The following is a 22,751-nucleotide window of genomic DNA, read 5'->3' on the forward strand; positions in this document are numbered from 1 at the left end:
TAACTCCAAGTCAATGACACTTCTGTGAAATCCCACTGTCCACTCAGGAAGAACACTGATTGACAATCAATTTCACTTGCTGTTGTGCAAATGGAACAGACAACAGGTGGAAATTATAGGCAATTAGTAAGTCACCCCAATAAAGGAGTGGATCTGCAGGTGGTGACCACAGACCACTTCTCAGTTCCTATGCTTCCTGCCTAATGTTTTGGTCACTTTGAATGCTGGCGGTGCTTTCACTCTAGTGGTAGCATGAGACGGAGTCTACAACCCACACAAGTGGCTCAGGTAGTGCAGCTCATCCAGGATGGCACATCAATGCAAGCTGTGGCAAGAAGGTTTGCTGTGTCTGTCAGCATATTGTCCAGAGCATGGAGTCGCTACCAGGAGACAGGCCAGTACATCAGGAGACGTGGATGAGGCCGTAGGAGGGCAACAACCCAGCAGCAGGACTGCTACCTCCACCTTTATGCAAGGAGGAGAAGGAGGAGCACTGCCAGAGCCCTGCAAAATGACCTCCAGCAGGCCACAAATGTGCATGTGTCCACTCAAACGGTCAGAAACAGGGTGGTATGAGGGCCCAATATCCACAGGTGGGGGTTGTGCTTACAGCCCAACACCGTGCAGGACGTTTGGCATTGGTCAGAGAACATCAACATTGGCAAATTCACCACTGGCGTCCTGTATTCCTCACAGATGAAAGCAGGTTCACACTGAGCACATGTGACAAATGTTACAGAGTCTGGAGACGCTGTGGAGAGCGTTCTGCTGCCTTCAACATCCTCCAGTATGACTGTTTTGGCGGTGGGTCAGTAATGGTGTGGGGTGGCATTTCTTTGGCCCTCCATGTGCTTGCCAGAGGTAGCCTGATTTCCATTAGGTACCGAGATGAGATCCTTAGACGCCTTGTGAGACCATATGCTGGTGCTGTTGGCCCTGGGTTCCTCCTATGCAGGACAATGCTAGACCTCATGTGGCTGGAGTGTGTCAGCAGTTCCTGCAAGAGGAAGGCATTGATGCTATGGACTGGCCGCCCGTTCCCCAGACCTTTTGAGTACATCTGGGACATCATGTCTTGCTCCATCCACCACAGACTGTCCAGGAGTTGGTGGATGCTTTAGTCCAGGTCTGGGAGGACATCCCTCAGGAGACCATCCCCCACCTCATCAGGAGCATGCCCAGGCGTTGTAGGGAGGTCATACGGGCACGTGGAGGCCACACACACTACTGAGCCTCATTGGGACTTGTATTAAGGACATTAATAAAGTTGGATCAGCCTGTAGTGGGGTTTTCCACTGTGATTTTGAGTGTGACTCCATATCCAGACCTCCATGGGTTACCATTTTATGCCAGAATAACCATTTTATGCATTCCCTCATATTAAAATAAAAATAAAAGTAAGTTTTTAAGTCTCATAGACTCATAAGCAAAGCATATAAAAATGCAACTTTTTCCATGAAAAGCAAAGACCTCTTATCAGCCGCTTCACCAATTTGAAAATGTATTATTTCTATTTTTGTATATTATCAGCTTTTCTTTAGAATTAGAACCCCCCCCCCCCCCCCCAAATCCGGCCATTAGTTCTTTTCCTTATTAAAATAATTGCAATGGTCTCTGCAGGTTCAGACAACTGGCAGCAGCTCTGAGCGAGCAGAAAGCATCCGTCCCAGTTATCGCAATCCCTCGCATGTAGTTAGGATAACAGTCTCCGCTGAATCCATTTTGCCGGATTATTACTTTGGGTAAACTGTTAGCTATTGAGCAAATCTGTCGATTTGTGTAAGAACTTTCTGAGCGGTCACACTCCATAAAATAAGAAGTCGATGGGGCCTGATGTGTGCGGAGATCGGGTCACGCTTCAGCGCTAAAAACTGACTTATAGCGAGAATATAAAGCAGGTAAAATATGGCCATGGACGGGACAATTTAACTTCACAAATTTCTAGTTCCCTTATTCAGAATGCAAATTTAGCCCCTTATGGCAGTGTTCCCCCAACTATTGTGTTGCAAAACTACAACTCCCAGCATGCCCGGACAGCCAATGGCTGTCCGGGCATTCTGGGAGTTGTAGTTTTGCAACGGGTGGAGGAGACATAAAAGACATATGGAGCTTGTTCTTATAAATAACACCCTTATTTTAATTTACAATATAATGTATAAAAATAATAATAAATTGCTGTCCCTACCTTCTTGGACAGTGTGCCCTAAATGGCGGGCCCCAACTGGGCGACGGTCCCTGCACTTAGCTACTGTAAGTGCACAGGTTATCAGGGCAGTCAGACAAAACCAGGTCAGCAATGCACGGGGAGAGTAGGTACCAAGTTAGCAGATTAGGGGTAAAAGAAAGTAAAAGCCAGAAAGTAGAACCAAGATGGCAGCGCGGTAAACAAGAATCGACAGACAAGACAAGATAGGCAACGGTCAAACCAGGAGGAAAGCATAGTACAACTGGGCGACAGCTATTGTAAGTGCATGGGGCACCAGGAAAGTCAGACATGCAAGGTACGCAATGCCCGAGAAGGTAGCAAATTAGCAGACTGGGGTAAACCAAGAAAAGCCAGAAAGTAAAACCAAGATGGCAGCGCCGTAAACAAACAGAACTACAATTGGAGTCAAAACAAGCGAGGGTCAAACCAGAGGAAAGCATAGTACAACTAGTTGACTGTCCCAACACTGAGCTATTGTAAGTGTGTGGGGCATCAGGAAAGTCAGAAAAGCCAGGTCAGCAACACAAGGGTAAAATAGGTACCAAACTAGCAGACTAGGGGTAAACCAAGGAAAAGCCAGAGAGTAGAACCAAGATGGCAGCGCTGTAAGCAAACAGAACTAGAATCAAAGTCAAGACAAACAAGGGTCAAACCAGGATGGGAGTGTAGTACAAGCAGCCGACAGTTATCTCTCTTGGCCTCTCTATACACATTCAATTTCGGGACAGCCAAACGTATATGCTCTGTCTTTGGGGAGGGAAGGGGTAAGGGTGGCCAGGAAGCTCTGGTGCCAGCTTATCCTTCCCAAAACAAAAGAGTCGGGCAGCAAAAATCCAGCATTCCCGACCCTTCTCTCCATCTTTCCACCGACATCATCATTGGGAGGGCCCCATATACCGTATACAGTAAGCTGAACCCACTCAAAAATTTGTGGCTGGTACTGTAATCGTCTGTGGATTTTCCATGTACAGATCCATGCATTTGGATCAACTGGTCAGCTGAACCCTGATCGATCTAGGATGGCCCGGCTGACTGTCTAATGTGTAAGTGGGTCTAGCGACTGTAGTCGAAATAATGTCGGGAAAGAGAAAGATCAAGCATGTTTAAAGGGGTTATCCAGGAAAAAACTTTTTTTTTTAAATCAACTGTCTCCAGAAAGTTAAACAGATTTGTAAATTACTTCTATTAAAAAATCTTAATCCTTTCAGTACTTATGAGCTGCTGAAGTTGAGTTGTTCTTTTCTGTCTAAGTTCTCTCTGATGACACGTGTCTCAGGAACCGCCCAGTTTAGAAGCAAATCCCCATAGCAAACCTCTTCTACTCTGTGCAGTTCCCGAGACAAGCAGAGATGTCAGCAGAGAGCACTGTTTCCAGACAGAAAACAACAATTCAACTTCAGCAGCTGATAATTATTGAAAGGATTAAGATTTTTTAATAGAAGTAATTTACAAATCTGGAGACAGTTGATATATATATATAAAAAAAGTTTTTTTCCTGGACTACCCCTTTAATGCCAAGTACCTGATCCTTTTATTCCTGGTGAGATAAGCTGTTATCACAGGGGTCTTACACCACTTACCCCTCCTATCTCCTTTCAGAATACATGACTGCTCAAACATGCCGGGCGTTCATATGTACAGTATGTGGAGATCAGGAGAGATAGCCATTGGCCGACATCAATCTTATATACGGCTAGCATAACTTTTCTACTTGAACATTGACCAATGGATGGTTCCCCCCCCCCCAAAAAAAAAAAATGATAGGTAATTTGCCCTCACTAGCCTATGGGTCCTGTAGCAATTTTAGCCTATCCGGACCCACTGGAGATTCTCCTGGTTGTCTGATGAGCCCATCCAACCGAGCATCACCAGTCACTTGGGCAGTGTATTATGTACTCTCTGCTGGTTAGTCCAGGCTTATTTGGGTGCTACGTAGTAAGGTTAGCACTTTAATGAGTCCCAATGCAATGAGATTTATTTTATAGAGTCCTTTCCCTTTAAATAAATAAAGTGTGTCCTTTCTCAAAGGCAATTCACTTCCTCCGACTACCTTTGATCTCCTGCTCTGTCTACAGTATTGCAAGACTCCCAGATAAATTAGAGAAGTAAAGTGGAAACAGTGAGTCTGCGGCGACAAGTCAATTACAGAGCTTTCTCCAGTTTTTGTATAAAAGTGGCCGGGATACAGTCATTGAGCAGTGACGGCTCCGGAGTTGACCTTGAATCGTGCGTACTCTCAGAGACAAAGATTGCGGCGATAGGCTCCTGGTGTCAGAGGGACCTAGTAATAATGAATGCCAACTGCAGATTCCTCAGAATACAAACTAGTTTACATTCAAGACATTCAAGTATCAAAAAGAGTCGGCATCCAGCAGCTTATATCACTTATCTATGCCGCTGTTTGGAAGAGTACGCGATGGAGCGACAGACACACTGATGCCATTTCTATAAAGGCACATTCAGGTCATGAAGAGCTTGAAAGGGAATTATGCCTAGAAATAAATCAGAAAAGAAAAATAGAAGAAAAAAAATTATTTTCTAATAGCCTCCATATACATTAGAGAAAAGTCATCCAAACCTGACTACTTCAGCAGAACCGGCAGATTGTCCAATATATATGGGGTCTCCCGACTCTCCCCGACAGATGATGATGGTGGAAAGAAGATCAGGCATGTTGGATTTTAACTGCTCAATCCTTTTGTTCTCATGTCCCGTTGATATGAATAGGAAAGGTGTCTGGGTGTTGTTGGTGACCTTGGGAAAGGTCATACTAGAGGCAGGGGGAGGCTCAGCTGGGAGCAACAGCTATTCTGTATAACTCTAATAAGGAGCAAGTGATCTGTACAGAACCGGAAGTCTTTTTGTTTTAGACCTAGTGGCCAGAATGGAAACTGCAAGATTTCCAAATTATTTTCAAATATAGGTAGGAGAATAAAAAATAAAAAAAAAACATTGCAGAAATTCTTAAAAATTATGCTTAATATAAAAACTTAATTTAAACAATAAGTCATTTTCTGATGACGCATTCCCCTTACAGGGGTTATTATTGTTGTTAAAAATTCCACACAATTCCCTTCGTCGCTCCTGCACTGCTGCTGGTATTAAGTTGCTCTGGTCACTACTGTGTGGCGCTTCCGAGTTCGGGGATGTGATGTCACAGGTAGGACATTGCTGTGGCCACTGATTGGCTGAGCAGGCCTGTGACATCATTCCCCCGAACCCAGACAGGCGGGACATTGCTGTGGCGACTTATTGGCTGGGCAGGCCTGTGACATAATGTCCCGAACCCAGAAACAAAGCGCAGCAGGGACCTGAGCTCCCTAATACCGGTAGCAGTGCAGGAACAGGAGAAACTTTGCTGCCTAGATACACCTACATTATATATAGATGTGTTCCGACTGTCCTCTGACACATCATATAGAGGGAAAGAAGAATCGGACATGTAGAATTTAAATTTCTGTCTTCCGGGGAATATCTAAGCTATACACCAGCGTTTTTCAACCGGTGTGCCGTGGCACATTAGTAAAGATGTAGATGTGCCACAGAGCAAATAGCACCAGAGGTGTGTGACCCCGACCATCCCTCTATCCCTGCGTGCCCATCACTTATATCTCTTTTACTTTACTTACTGCTGGGGCATGCTATGAAGTGGAAGAATGAGAGGCGGGCCCGGGAATGTCCATCCTCGGCACTGCTGCGCCATAATAAATGGTCAGGGACTCCCTGCTGTTCAGTGACATTCCCGGGCCCGGCTCTATATTTCTTCCTGCCTCTCCTTCTGTCAGCGTGCGACCAGCCCCAGATGCAAGTGCACATTACTAAGGGTGGTATTTGTAAACAGTGCACATCCTGTGAACCAAAAACAAAAAAGGACTTTTTCAATGCATGTTTGGCCATTCATTGACTCCACAGGCTCTCTGAGTGGTAACAGTTCATCCCTAGGGGTTGAGCCATCAATCGACCCTCACTGGTTTAAAGCCTTTTGCCTCTACCACCATGTCCCGCTTCATACCCCAGTGTCCCCCTGAAGAAGGACGCAGAATGTACATGTCTTCCTGATTCAATCTCAGTCAGATCTGTCCTTTACCATATATGCTCTCCTGATACTGAGCTGGATTGTTGACCTGAGCCACCTGCCTCGACCCCCTTGCTTGTTAAAGACTCCATCTCTGCCCAACTCCTATGAACCATAATGACTTTCCAGGGTTCTAACCAGACTTCTGACTTTGCCTTATTGCCTAAACCCCCATTGCCATGCACCCATGCCACCTGGTCCATTAGCTCACACGCTACCCACATCGGGACCATGCCTGGAAAACGACCTGGTACCCTCTAGCAGCACCTGGTACTCTCTGAGGCTGAACGTAGTGACCATTTGAGTTATTCTACGAATGACTTTGGTGTCATATCAAGTGAATATGCCATAAGACTAAATCCGCTAAATCCATCACCTAAATACTCATTTAGCCAAGAGTTATCCCTCTATTCCTGTGCCCACATATACACACACGGTTCGATCAAGCATGCTTGTGCAATAATGAAATAAAATGCTACCAGAGTTGTTCCCTTTAAGAACTAAAGATTTGGGCATGTTGAAATTCAGCTGCTTGATCCTTCTTTCAGGGCACCACCTTACACATTAAAATGTTACCTGATCCTGCCGAAATCAGATTTAAAAGAAATTGAACCTACAAGCCTTGATGCCTCCCCGTAGGTGCCTTAATCTCTAGATCGGTTCAGTGAAGGGGGAGGGGTCGATATTTACTTCAAGCAAATAGGTTCTGTCACACAAAGAGGACCGTGGAGATCGGGGTGCTCATGGGACTTTGTACTTTCCTGACAGAGTTTTTCTTACTAGCTTTTTATTAATTCGACTTTTATTTCTTGGGTATTTTACAGATGAGAGACATTAGAAAACACACTAATATATTTGAAGTACCTTTTGAAATTGCAGATGACTTTTAAGATCACAACAAGTCTTTAGAGAACGAAAAGGTGGGTGAAAAACGATTATAAGAAGCAGATGAAATTCTGTGAGAGGTGAGAACAAACTTAGAAAACTAATGAAACTGAAGATGGAACTTTGCAGATAACAAGACTTTGAAGACTGAATCTGTCAACACAGTTCCAAGCCTTGTGGCGCAGTAGGCTCGTGAGGGCACTTAAGGGGAACTCTGCCTAAGAACATTTTTACTACATGGTTCAGGTGCCACCACTGTACCTGTCTGCGTAACTGCTAAGCATTCTTTATGTTCATGAGCAGATATTACTTACCCTAATTGCTTTAACCCCTGAGGAACGTTTTCTCTTAGGCAATGAGCACTGAACATCCGGCAGGGATGTGTGTGAGGTGCAGGGATTTATAATGTAGTGTTCAGGTGCACTTACTAATTATGGGCGCACTGGCCCTTTAAATTTCAAAGCTCCGGCGCGCACGCACCCTAAGGGACGGGGACGCGCCGAGGCTGAGACGGAGCAGCAGCAGGAGTGGATGTGGGTAAGTGACGGGCCGGGATTCGCATGTCCCGCAAGGCGAATCTTGGCCCTGCCGGTGACTGGGGACTAGGGATCGACCGATATCGTTTTTTTAGGGCCGATACCGATAATCTGTGCAGGTTAGGGCCGATAGCCGATAACTTATACCGATATTCCGGTATAAGTTATCGGCTATTTAACCCCCTGCGACACCGCTGCAGATCATTGATTTAAAGCGGGCGCTTTAAATCAATGATCTGCAGTGGCTTTTGCAGGGCCATAGGCCGCTGACGCCCCCACCTGCTTCTCTCCCCTACCTGCCATGGTGCTCCGGGCCATCCATCCATCGTTCCTGTAGTGTCCGGGGGCGTTCCGGGTGGAGGGTGGTCCGGTCCGGGCTGACCTTCTTCTCCGGCGGGCCTCTTCTCCACTCCGGGCAGGCTCCGGCCTAGTACGCTGCATAGACGTCGCTACGCAGTGACGCCCGTGCGCAGCGACGCACCTGACGTCACGGCGTAGCGGCGTCTATGCAGCGTACTAGGCCGGAGCCTGCCCGGAGTGGAGAAAAAGACCGTGGGAGAAGAAGGACAGCCCGGACCGGACCACCCTCCACCCGGAACGCCCCCGGACACTACATGAAGGAAGGATGGCCTGGACCACCCCCATTACGGGTAAGTTTAATTTTTTTATTCACTCGGAGGGTGGGGGAGGGGCCCGACCAGTATAGCGGTATGGGAAAAAATCCATACCGGTATACCGCCTAGCATCACGGTGGGGGGTGCGACGCGGTGCGGCGGGCCGAGGGGGTAGCGGTCGCGGTGTGGTGGGGGCGGGGCATTATCGGCTTATCGGCAAGATAATTGCCGATACCGATAATGCCCAAAATCGTGATTATCGGCCGATAATATCGGCCATACCGATAATCGGTCGATCCCTACTGGGGACACGGGGCTACTGCACTCACTGCCGGTGCAAACCTACGGAGCACGGTATGTAACATTGACTTTTATTGGGAAAACATTAAACTTTATTATTGATATATGAAATAAAAATGCATTACAATCGATGACATTCGTGATGAAATCCTCTCCAAGTCCCCCAAAAATTCTGATCCAATTCCCAGCCACGTCTCCTCTTCATCACTCTCAGTTTTTGAGCCTGTAACGGAGGATGAGGTTTCCAGGCTCCTCTCCTCTGCCCGCCCCACTACCTGCTCTAGTGACCCCATGCCTTCACACCTCATCCAGTCTCTCTCTCCTGCTGTCAGCTGTCACCTAACCAAAATCTTTAACCTCTCCCTCTCTTCTGGGGTCTTTCCCTCCTCCTTCAAACACTCTATCATAACCCCACTATTGAAAAAACCATCTTTGGACCCATCCTGTGCAGCCAACTATCGACCCGTCTCAAATCTCCTTTTTATCTCCAAACTCCTGGAACGCTTGGTCTACTCCCGCCTTATCCGCTATCTCTCCGAGAACTCTCTCCTTGACCCCTTACAGTCTGGTTTCCACTCCCTTCACCCCACAGAAACGGCCCTAACCAAAGTCACTAACGATCTTCTGACGGCCAAATCAAATGGCAATTTCTCTTTACTGATTCTCTTGGACCTGTCTGCGGCTTTTGACACTGTGGATCACCAACTCCTCCTCAGTAGTCTCTGCTCCATTGGTCTCAAGGACTCTGCTCTTGCCTGGTTTTCCTCCTATCTCTCTGGCCGCTTCTTTAGTGTCTCGTTTTCTGGCTCTACTTCTTCTCCTCTTCCCCTTGCTGTCAGGGTTCCCCAGGGATCGGTCCTGGGTCCTCTACTCTTTTCACTCTACACATCCCCCATTGGAAAAACAATCAGTAGATTTGGTTTCCAGTACCACCTCTACGCTGATGACCCCCATCTCTATACCTCCTCCGCCAACATCACCCCTGCACTCCTACAGAATACCAGTGACTGTCTCTCTGCCGTCTCATACATCATGTCCTCTTTATATCTGAAACTAAATCTTTCTTAAACAGAAATTCTTGTCTTTTCTCCATCAACTGATACTGTACCTAACCCTGACATTTCCATCTCGGTATGTGGTACTACCATAACTCCCGGGCAGCAGGCTCGCTGTCTTGGAGTTATACTTGATTCTGATCTTTCTTTCACTCCCCATATTCAGTCTCTTTCACGTTTTTGTCACCTGCATCTCAAAAACATTTCAAGAATCCGCCCGTTTCTCTCTACTGAAACTGCTAAAACTCTCATTATTGCTTTGACTCACTCCCGCCTCGACTACTGTAACTCTTTACTAATAGGCCTTCCTTTCTCCAAACTCTCTCCTCTCCAGTCCATCCTTAATGCCGCAGCCAGACTCATCTTCCTCTCCAGCCGCTACACCGCCGCCTCCTCCCTGTGCCAGTCACTACACTGGTTACCAATTCAGTCCAGAATACAGTACAAAATCCTCAGTCTCACACACAAAGCTCTCCACAATGCTGCACCTCCCTACATCTCCTCTCTCATCTCTGTCTACCATCCTACACGTTCTCTCCGATCTGCTAATGACCTCACACTAACGTCTTCAATAATCCGAACTTCTCACTCCCGTCTCCAAGACTTCACTCGTGCTGCACCGGTTCTCTGGAATGCTATCCCTCAATCCCAAAGACTCAACAACAACATCCATAGTTTCAAATGTGGCCTAAAAACACATCTCTTCAGACAGGCCTATAACAGTCTCTAATTGGCCTCAACATATCCTCAACATATCCCCAACATATCCCCAACATATCCCCAACATATACTCAACATATCCCCAACATATCCCCAACATATCCCCCAAATATCCCCAACATATCAACATATCCCCAACATATCCTTAATATATCCCCAACATATCCTCAATATATCCCCACACCTCTTGTTTGAATAGTTATTGTGTAATTTTATGTCTGATACTTGTCTTTGTTTGTACCCCATAATTGTAAGCGCTGCGGAATCTGTAGGCGCTATATAAATAAATAAATGGTGTTCCCCAGAGGAATTTGGGACTGTAGCACTTCCAGTGCGGCTTTGTCACTCCCCTTCCAGGGCCAGCAATATCCTGGCCCATTGTCACACTTCTTCCTGTCTGTCTCCTACAGCGGAGAAGCGAGGCAGGACCACATTATATTTGGCATCCTAACCCAGTAGCCATAATTCTAATGCTTCTCCGCTGTAAGAAACAGGCAAGGAGGAGGTGTGCTGATGGCCCAACAAATCAGGACATTGCTGGCCGTGGAGGGGAAGGGACCCAAGCTGCACCGGACGTGCTGCGATCCCACATTCCATTCTGGGTTCCAGAAAACATTACATGACCAGATAGGATTTACAAAATATATCTCATACATTTAGAGTGCGATATCTTCTTAGCTGCTATTAGTTGCCATTACTTCATCTTTTTTCCAGACATTGTCCTATTGTTCAACTTCAATGCAATTGTCTAAACAGCATCTTGAGTAAATGTGCAGCGTGCCAACGGGAACGTGCAGGTGTTAGGTGCCGGACCAGCTGAGACCTGAATACACAAGGATCTGCTTAGCTGATTTCATGGTAGCTGGAGTAGACCACCTCCCCTTGGGGTACCTTCTCGGCACACAAAGCAGTGGTAATAGCGGGTCTGCACTAATGTTTGCATAGTGATATCCCTTTAAAAATTATCTCAGGGTACACCCAACAGTGCCTAGCTGATGGTATTGTGGAATACCCTTGATGTTGCATGGTTAGAGCACGGTTAGAGCTAGGGAAAATGAGACAAGAAAAATTATCATACATACAAAATCCCTAGGGAGTCTTAGGGAATCAATATCAATCACCAACCCCTTGGGGGTTCTCCCCTTACGGGGAAAGGCCTCAACTTTAGTTGAGTGCTTTCCCTGCAAGGGCAGAACCCCCAAGGGGTTGGCGATTGCAGAGAGGAGTATGACCTGCCTGTTGGCTTCTGGTAGTAGAAGTGGTCTAAACCCGGACCAAGAGGTCTTCTATGGTACTTGAAAGCTGTTACCCTCCCAGACTTGTAAAAAAAAGTTGACTCAGAAGAGAAGTCCCTCAGGCCAGGGCAAAGTGTCTACCCAGAGTATTAAAAAAAAGTGTCTTGTAGGAACCAAACTTGGTCGAACGACGCAGGGTAGGCCTTGACAACAGACTCTTCACAGTGTCCTCGTGCTCTTATTCTCTTGTTCTACTACAGTACGTAGCCTACTCTCTGCGCCTCCTCAACTCCAAAACCAGGTTTCAATAAGTTCTGGTTAGCTAACATTCGTCACCCCAGAAGGTTCTGAATGCTAATAAACCCGCTAAAGAGGGTTTAGCATGGAAGAAACTATTACGTTACACATGTGTGCTTCAAGAGAGCTCAGTTAACGCTGCACCATGTAAGTCTAACAACATAGGAATATAGCATAAACGTGGCCACACCAATCTTCATGAAAAAGTTAGACATCCGTAACACATAAACGTTAAAGCATGACCTTCAGGCAACCAACCACAAAGGTGCATAATGTTCCCGGATTCTGCAAATAGATGGTAGAACAAACCATGAGAATGACCAACCCTTATGATAGATGAGCTCAATGGAGTGGACAAATTGCCCCTTTTAATAGAATTTACCTTAATTTTTAATTGCTCAGTGATAATAATTTGTCTGAATTGACCAGAAGTCTACAACTTTTGTTCAACTGTAGGCGATTCCAGCCAGCGCAGGGAAGGTTCAGATTTCATGCTTTAATAGAAGTATAAAACATTTACATACAAGGTCATGAATCCTCATCTGGAACACGTTACTGGAAATGGTCCCTGGCACTTCACCGTATGATCTGTATAATGACTCAACCTCCGGAACAAATGGAATTTACAATTACTTTGTTTTATACAAGCCGAAAAGTTGGTGGAGAAATACCAAGGACAATCGTCATTTCTCGATCTAAATCTACTTTATGGGCAAAATTATTGGGAAAGCTACACATTACCCCTACAGGAGTTCCGGGGACATCTCATTCTGAATCCATAGGCATTAATAGGGAGTTGCTCCCCACTTTGCAGGTATAACAACCCTCCACTCTTCTGGAAAGGCGTTCTACAAGATTATGGAGGAATTGTCTATACTGCCCCCCTATATAATGGAATATATCTACTTTAATACTGCTCCTATATATAAGAAGATAACTACTTTAATACGGCCCCCTATGTATAAGAATATAGCTACTATAATACTGCCTTCTATGTACAAGAATATAACTACTATAATACTGCCTTCTATATACAAGAATATAACTACTATAATACTGCTCCTATATACAAGAATATAACTACTATAATACTGCCTCCTATATACAAGAATATAACTACTATAATACTGCCTCCTATATACAAGAATATTACTACTATAATACTGCTCCTGTATACAAGAATATAACTACTATAATACTGCCCCTATATACAAGAATATAACTACTATAATACTCTCCTATATACAAGAATATAACTACTATGATACTGCTCCTATATACAACAATATAACTACTATAATACTGCTCCTATATACAAGAATATAACTACTATAATACTGCCCCCTTTATACAAGAATATAACTACTATAAGTAAAATGTAGAAGGAAATGGCACTGTCCAGATGTATTGGATGGGTTTTGGTAGTGATTGTACTTCCAGGAGATCGGGTAAGCAGACATGCGATGGGGGTGCAGGTGAAACAGAAAAAGTCCAATAATAGGTGCAAGTGTAGGAGGAAAAAACCGCACTCACCCACTTTAAATGTGCTGCAGACAAGGAGATTTTTATTCAGCCGGGGGTCAGAGTCCGGAACAGGTGGAGGACGTGGAGGAGAAAAATGCAACTAGTTTCGCTCACAGAGGAGCTTTATCCAGCTAATGTGCAAGGTGACACATTAGCTGGATAAAGCTCCTCTGTGAGCGAAACTAGTTGCATTTTTCTCCTCCACGTCCTCCACCTGTTCCGGACTCTGACCCCCGGCTGAATAAAAATCTCCTTGTCTGCAGCACATTTAAAGCGGGTGAGTGCGGTTTTTCCCTCCTACACTTGCACCTAATATAAATACTATAATACTGCCTTCTATATACAAGAATATAACTACTATAATACTGCTCCTATATACAAGAATATAACTACTATAATACTGCTCCTATATACAAGAATATAACTACTATAATACTGCTCCTATATACAAGAATATAACTACTATAATACTGCTCCTATATACAAGAATATAACTACTATAATACTGCTCCTATATACATGAATATAACTACTATAATACTGCTCCTATATACAAGAATATAACTACTATAATACTGCTCCTATGTACAAGAATATAACTACTATAATACTGCTCCTCTATACAAGAATATAACTACTATAATACTGCTCCTATATACAAGAATATAACTACTATAATACTGCCTCCTATATACAAGAATATAACTACTATAATACTGCCTCCTATATTCAAGAATATAACTACTATAATACTGCCTCCTTTATACAAGAATATAACTACTATAATACTTCTCCTATATAGAAAAATATAACTAATATAATACTGTCCCTATATACAAGAATATAACTACTATAATACTGCCCCCTATATACAAGAATATAACTACTATAATACTGCTCCTATATACAAGAATATAACTACTATAATACTGCTCCTATATACAAGAATATAACTACTATAATACTTCTCCTATATAGAAAAATATAACTAATATAATACTGTCACATAAAGTTCTCGTGACTCTTATTACTTTACACATCCTCATGTATTTCTCTTCTTGCTTTTGATCTTTTTCATTATTATTTCCCAGAATATAATCTGTAAATAGATGAGAATTCTCCGCTTCTGAGAGCTGTTTATTGGAAAGAGACCATCCTTCATCCTCCTTTTACAGCTCTTCTTTTTACCCATCACACTTATCATACGGTAAGATTTTCTCTTTCTCTGAACTTTTCTTTCGAGTTTTCTTATCGTAATTGATTTCTTGTTTACGAGTGTTTTGCTGTTTCTATGACAATGAGTTATAATGTATGGTAAATGAAGCCGCACCGCATTCTCATTACTTCCCCATCCAGTTAAAGCATCTTGTGAAATCCCCGCAATACAACACTGATCTCCTCGACCCCCCCCCACCTTCCTCCTCCTTCATTTTACCTGCCATTGTTTTAGTAATCTGGAAACAGTCGGGAGCCCCAGGTGCCGGCTTCCAAATATATTACGGCTTTGCGCGATGGCCGCCACAATCAGCCTGACACATTGTAGCTGGGGAATTCAATTTAAATATCATTACGTTTTCAGAAACATTGAGAAGAAAGACAAAAAAAAAATCGGGAAAGATATTAACGTAAACTGTAATGAAAACTCGAGAAGTCTGGAGGCGACGAGGCGTGGAAGAGGCACACGTGTCCTAGCGCCTCGTGTCTTAAAAATAGACGCAAGGATGAGGCTGCACGTTCATCCGTGACGAGTCGTCTTGTGATAATACTTCACTTGTCCATCTGTTTATTTGAGGAGTTGACGTTTTGCATGTAATTCCTCTTCGTAATGTTTCCCAATATATTTCAATGTACCATGAGAGAGAGAGGTTGACACCAGTGGGGTCCTAGGGGGTCTTTTCTTTTTTTACAGTAGTGATGTCTATCTAGATTCCTGAATTCCTGGTTAGCTGCTTCTTCTGGTATCAGTATTAAAGGTGTATTCCAAGATTTCTCATTTGACTATGCTACGTAGACTGGAAAGTTATTGTAGTTCATAATGTAGTGTCTGTGTTAGGATTCGGCAGGCTGGATGTGGATCCTCTGTGTCAGCGAGGGATTGGCGTGGACCGTATCAGTGGAGCGGTTCTAGGGTTGCTACTGGTATTCACCAGAGCCCGCCGCAAAGCGGGATGGTCTTGCTGCGGCGGTAGCAACCAGGTCGTATCCACCGGCAACGGCTCAACCTCGCTGACTGCTGAGAAGGCGTCGGACACAAGGACTAGGCAGAGGCAAGGTCAGACGTAGCAGAAGGTCGGGGCAGGCGGCAAGGTTCGTAATCAATAGCAATAGCAAGAGGTCAGGTAAACTGGTAAGGCAAACACTGTAACGCTTTATCTGGCACAAAGGCAACAAGATCCGGCAAGGAAGGGAATGGGAAGTGAGGTTATATAGACAGGGAGCAGGTGGAAGCTAGTTAGACTGATTGGGCCAGGCACCAATCATTGGTGCACTGGCCCTTTAAATCTTAGAGAGCTGGCGCGCGCACACCCTAAGGAGCGGAGCCGCGTGCGCCAGGACGTGACAGCCAGGGACCGGGACAGGTGAGTGACTGGGGTTGCGATTCGCGAGCGGGCGCGTCCCGCTATGCGAATCGCATCCCCGCCGGCAGTGTCAGTGCAGCGCTCCCGGTCAGCGGGTCTGACCGGGGCGCTGCAGAGAGAGGAACGCCGCGAGCGCTTCGGGGAGGAGCAGGGACCCGGAGCGCTCGGCGTAACAGTCTGTACCTGTGTTTTATGGTGGTCTCGCAATTCTTATGTGATATTTTCCCCAATGTTTATTTTTACTGGCATACAAAAGGAGTGTTGTCTCTGGCTTTTCCCAGGTTGCAGTGCGGCCGAGACATTACATCACTAGTCAGGTGTTGAAAGGGAGCATGGCAATGCTTCAATGGGTGGAGCGAGATCATTCTCTATAGGGCTGCTGGGAATCGTAGTTTTAAGCACAGCATGCATAGAAGGGAGCTCATCTGTGCTGCAATGGGTGGAGTGACTGATGTACGGTAGGGAGAAAAGTGAGCTCAAACTTACAAACAAGGAATCCTGGGTCTTGTAGTTGGAGGGAGGGAACTTCAACAGGAAATAGCCATTTCACAAAAAGAATGTATGTATCTATGACAGCTGATCCCTCTATGATGTTAGCATATATAAATCCTCCAGTCTTGAGGCCTGACCTCACATGCACACTATACATACGAACAAGAAGGACAGGGTTCACTTTAGATAAGTGGCGGCTGATGAATACACCAAGTATATTACAAGGTTTTTTTTCTTTTAATATGAATTTTTATTTTTATTTCTTAAATCTTTATAAAATGACAGAAAGTGAAACATCTGGGATCATTTCAAGCCGAAAATCTGGTGGGCGAGGAACATCTTTTCACATTAGGTATGGAAAAAAATACTAAAAGGAAACATTAATTTGGCACATCAGCAATTAACGCATTTGCATAGGTTTTATTTCCCATCTAATATTTTGCATCTGCGCTTTTTACGAAATGCTGATCAGATATCATGAATTTCAAAGCAACTGATTTCAGTTTTAACGTCGGGAAAATCTGATTTTCAAAATAAATTATCATATTTTCCTGTTTACAATAACACAGCAATGGGGGAGACGACCAACATCTGAATTCTGACAAATAAGCCCTCTCTTTGCTAACATGGCTTTCCACATTTACATAATCCAAACAATTTCTGGATTCAACAGGATAAAAAAACAAAACACAATGTAGTAGTCCGATAAGGTTTAATATTCTGTGCTCTGAAATTAGACATAATGTAGCCTACAGAGAATCACTGCAGGGCTAAAGATTGTGAACATGTTTTAATTGTAATAATGGCATAATATGCAATTATTGGCCACTGTATTAAGGACAACTTGCCAGTCCCAGGTCAGTCCCCCTTTATACTTTTTACAAGGTGCTGGAAACATTCCTCAGAGATTCCGCTCCATATGGACATGATGACATCACACAGTTCCTCCATATGGACATGATGGCATCACACAGTTCCCCATATGGACATGATGACATCACACAGTTCCCCCATATGGACATGATGACATCCCACAGTTCCCCCATATGGACATGATGACATCACACAGTTCCCCCATATGGACATGATGACATCACACAGTTCCCCCATATGGACATGATGACATCACACAGTTCCTCCCTATGGACATGATGACATCACACAGTTCCTTCATATGGACATGATGACATCACACAGTTCCCCCATATGGACATGATGACATCACACAGTTCCCTCATATGGACATGATGACATCACACAGTTCCCCCATATAGACATGATGACATCACACAGTTCCTCCCTATGGACATGATGACATCACACAGTTCCTTCCTATGGACATGATGACATCACACAGTTCCTTCATATGGACATGATGACATCACACAGTTCCCCCATATGGACATGATGACATCACACAGTTCCCTCATATGGACATGATGACATCACACAGTTCCCCCATATAGACATGATGACATCACACAGTTCCTCCCTATGGACATGATGACATCACACAGTTCCTTCATATGGACATGATGACATCACACAGTTCCTCCATATGGACATGGTGACATCACACAGTTCCTCCATATAGACATGATGACATCACACAGTTCCTCCATATGGACCTGATGACATCACACAGTTGCTCCATATGGACCTGATGACATCACACAGTTCCTCCATATGGACATGATGACATCACACAGTTCCTCCATATGGACATGATGACATCACACAGTTCCTCCATATGGACATGATGACATCACGCAGTTGCTGTAGATTTGTCGGATCCATGATGAGAATCTCCGGTTCCACCACATTCCAGCGGTGGTCTATTGGATGAGATCTGGTGACTGTGGAGGCCATTGGAGTCCAGTGACCTCATTGTTATGTATGTGATGATGTCATGTGACATGGTCTCATGTGCATGGAGGCATGGTCTCTTGTGCATGAAGGCAAGTTGGCCTCCATGCACATAAGAGAGTCTGAGGGTCCCCTTAAAATTTGCCCCAATTTTGTCCATGGACATTTCAAGGGATTCTTTCTCATCCTTGACTCCATCAAAGATGTTGACTCATTCCCAATGCACAATCACCAGAGAATCCTCTAAATTGAAAAGATAGGAGACAATGGATGTTGTCAGATTAGAATCGAAGTCCAACCAAGAAGTTAAACCAGGACAATAAGCCAAACCTTGGTGGAGGCTAAAGACAAGACAAATCAGGAATGCAAAGATAATGGCCAATGGGATATAAGCTAGAGGTGGGCAGAATGACTCTCCGATAATAATAGTTGGATTAGTGAGTTGGTGAGAGACATGACCAGAATCTGTGGAGAGAAATTAAGAATTGGCAATGAAAATGCATCACATTACCAAGCCCACTGAGCAGTGCCAGCACAGGAGGACAGACATGGTGCTGGACTGGGGTTAAGCTTGTAACATGGTGCATGATGGGAATGTTTGAAGGGGTGAAACTTAGTCTTGCCTCTGCATTGTAGACAGATCAGTGTGGAATGGTCTCTTATACGACAAGTTACCTACTACCTGGAAAACAGGCAAAATCTAATATTGAGACATAAGCAGGATCCCTGTGATGGGAAAGGAGGTATTGGAAGTGGCCAAGAGAGAATTAATCATGTTGTCAAAGGGGTACTCTGCCCCTAAACATCTTATCCCCTATCCAAAGGATAGGGGATAAGAAGTCTGATCGCGGGGGTTCCGCCGCTGGAGACCCCCATGTTCTCGGATGCGGCACCCCAGACATCTGGTGCACAGAGCAAACTTCGCCATGCCCCCTCAATGCTGGTCTATGGGAGGGGGCGGGATGGCCGTCACGTGGCCATGACGTCACAAGCGGGGCGCGGCCGTGACATTACGAGCTTGTACTAGCACTGCACCTGACGCTCTAAACGAACGCTGGGTGCAGCAGGGATATCGCGGAGGTCCCCAGCGGTGGGACCCCCACAATCAGACATTTTAGCCCCAATCCTTTGGATAGGGGATAAGATGTCTAGGGGCGGTGTACCCCTTTAAACAACTACACAGTTTCAGCACAACAAGCAGGAGAAGTAACATGGCACTGGAGTGGAGTAAGGCTTGTAATAGAGTCAACAATTGAGGTGAGTGAAGAGTGAAACCTTCCACTGCTTGGCCTATATTGTAGATAAAGCAGTGTGGAGTGCAGGGGCATACTATAGGGGGTGCAGAGGTAGCAGTCGTATCAGGGCCCTGATGCCTAAGGGGGCCCCAAGGCACATCTGACCAATAAGAAACCAGCATTATAAATGGCACATGGGGCCCTATTGCAGATTTTTCATTGAGGTTCAGAAGTTTCAAGTTACGCCTTTGGTGAAGTGGTCTCTACTTCTGCAAGCTACTTCCCAGCTGGGACCAAGCCAAGTCTAAGCCTTACTACATGTGAACAGTTTTGTCACGTTGCTACTTGTATAATGATTCTTCAGTGGGATTTCCATTTGTTGCTTTCTACAGGGAAAAGATGACCAAGATGGCAGCAATACAAAGTTGCGTTAAACATGTCAACAAGTCACAAGGAGCTTCTACTAGAGTAGTTTTGGGGGAAAACAGCAGCAGTAATTGGAGCCCTAAGGCCTTACCATGTGTCAGGTCCACCAAGGTTTTCAGCTACATTTTCGTGTAACTTTAACCGGGCAGAAACAAGCTATGCTTGTAAACTTTAGCAAAAACTTTGCCCGATTAAATATTGATAGTTCGCATTCGGCATTTCATTCTTTGGCAGATTGGTCACAGCTGGCGCCGCAAAGTTCCTGTTGGTTTGTATAACAAGAATGTTAAAGTCTAGATAATTGCCTGTTCCCTGACGTACACCTGAGGCGAAGACAATCCACAAGGTGTACAATAAAGTTTTCAATCACTGCACAGAAATAACACGGGAAGATGGCAACTGCTGAGGGTTTATGAGATCCTTCGAAAGAAAACCAACCAAGGAAAAAAAGAAGGAGACAGATCACTGATGCATGAATGGATGGAGTTAAGTCTGATGACTCCACCATGACCTTGTCAAATTGAGTTAATGGCATATATATTCGTGAAACCATTGGTGTGTTAAGGCCGGCACTCCAGCTGAGGACGCCTCACAATGCGGCGGATCATTTGATGCTAAATCACACATTTTCGGTATCTTTTATATTCGGAGATACGGCTCCCGGTCACAAGCTCAGAAAACCCATTTTGGTTATGTGTTTTTTGTTCGGAAAGAGAAACGATGGATTTTTCAGAAAGGAAAAATAAAGTAATAGACAGAGTGTGAATTATAGATAACTATGAGATAGATGTGTGTGTATATATATATATATATATATATATATATTTTTTTTTTTTTTTTAGATAGAAAATTATTTACAAAGAAAGCAATGAAAGAGGTTTATAGGAGACAGATACGTCTTGAGAAAAATGATGTTCTTCCTTTTGGGAAATGTATCCTTCGTAAATAGTAGCCTGTCACTTGAAATGGACACTGCTTAGAGATGTTTTTATTTGTTTTTCCTTTACATTTACAAAAGCACCAAAATTGGACAATGGAAGAACATTGTCTGGTCTGAGGAGTCTCCATTCCAGACATTCAGATATCAGGGTCAGAATTTGGCGTAAACAACATAAAGCATGGATCCGTCTTGCCTTGTATCAGGTTCAGGCTGGTGGGGGTGTAATGGTGGTGGTGGGGGGGGGGGGGTGGACATTTTCTGGGAACACTTTGGGCCCCTTAGTACCTATTGATCCTGGTGTAAACACCACAGCCTACCTTAGTATTGTTACTGACCATGTCCATCCCTTTATGGCCACAGTGGACCCATCTTCTGATGATACCTCCAGCAGGATATTGCCCCCTGTCACATGACATCATCTCATACAGAACAATGAGGTCACATAACTCCAATGGCCTCAACAGTCTCCAGATCTCATCCAATAGATCACTGCTGGGATGTGTTGGGACCAGAGATTCTCATCATGGATCTGACAAATCTACAGCAACAGTGTGATGTTATCATGTCCATATGAAGGAACTGTGTGATGTCATCATGTCCATATAAAGGAATTGTGTTATGTCATCATGTCCATCACACAGTTCCCCCATATGGACATGATGACATCACACAGTCCCCCCATATGGACATGATGACATCACACAGTTCCCCCATATGGACATGATGACATCACACAGTTCCTCCATATGGACATGATGAAATCACACAGTTCCTCCATATGGACATGATGACATCACACAGTTCCCCCATATGGACATGATGACATCACACAGTTCCCCCATATGGACATGATGGCATCACACAGTTCCTCCATATGGACATGATGACATCACACAGTTCCTCCATATAGACATGATGACATCACACAGTTCCTCCAAATGGACATGATGACATCACACAGTTTCCCCATATGGACATGATGACATCACACAGTTCCTCCATATGGACATGATGACATCACACAGTTCCCCCATATGGACATGATGACATCACACAGTTCCTCCATATGGACATGATGACATCACACAGTTCCTCTATATGGACACGATGACATCACACAGTTCCTCCATATGGACATGATGACATCACACAGTTCTTCCATATGGACATGATGACATCACACAGTTCTTCCATATGGACATGATGACATCACACAGTTCCTCCATATGGACATGATGACATCACACAGTTCCCCCATATGAACATGATGACATCACACAGTTCCTCTATATGGACATGATGACATCACACAGTTCCTTCATATAGACACGATGACATCACACAGTTCCTCCATATGGACATGATGACATCACACAGTTCCTCCATATGGACACGATGACATCACACAGTTCCTCCATATGGACATGATGACATCACACAGTTCTTCCATATGGACATGATGACATCACACAGTTCCTCTATATGGACATGATGACATCATACAGTTCCTCCATATGGACATGATGACATCACACAGTTCTTCCATATGGACATGATGACATCACACAGTTCCCCCATATGAACATGATGACATCACACAGTTCCTCCATATGCACAAGATGACATCACGCAGTTCCCCCATATGGACATGATGACATCACGCAGTTCCTCCATATGGACATGATGACATCACACAGTTCCCCCATATGAACATGATGACATCACACAGTTCCTCCATATGCACAAGATGACATCACGCAGTTCCC

The 22,751-nt window shown here is 44.5% G+C and overlaps 1 long non-coding RNA gene across 1 annotated transcript in view; it reads left to right on the top strand.

The window, feature by feature from the left end:
- Positions 1-22,751, top strand: part of LOC130267667 (uncharacterized) — a 57,778-nt gene that overhangs the window by 6,563 nt on the left and 28,464 nt on the right. The window contains exons 2-3 of the long non-coding RNA XR_008843238.1: positions 11,106-11,304; positions 14,539-14,654. This is a non-coding gene — a long non-coding RNA (uncharacterized LOC130267667). The remainder of the gene's footprint in view (positions 1-11,105; positions 11,305-14,538; positions 14,655-22,751) is intronic.

The sequence above is a fragment of the Hyla sarda genome, chromosome 4 (genome assembly GCF_029499605.1).
Source record: "Hyla sarda isolate aHylSar1 chromosome 4, aHylSar1.hap1, whole genome shotgun sequence".
Classification (NCBI taxonomy): domain Eukaryota; kingdom Metazoa; phylum Chordata; class Amphibia; order Anura; family Hylidae; genus Hyla; species Hyla sarda.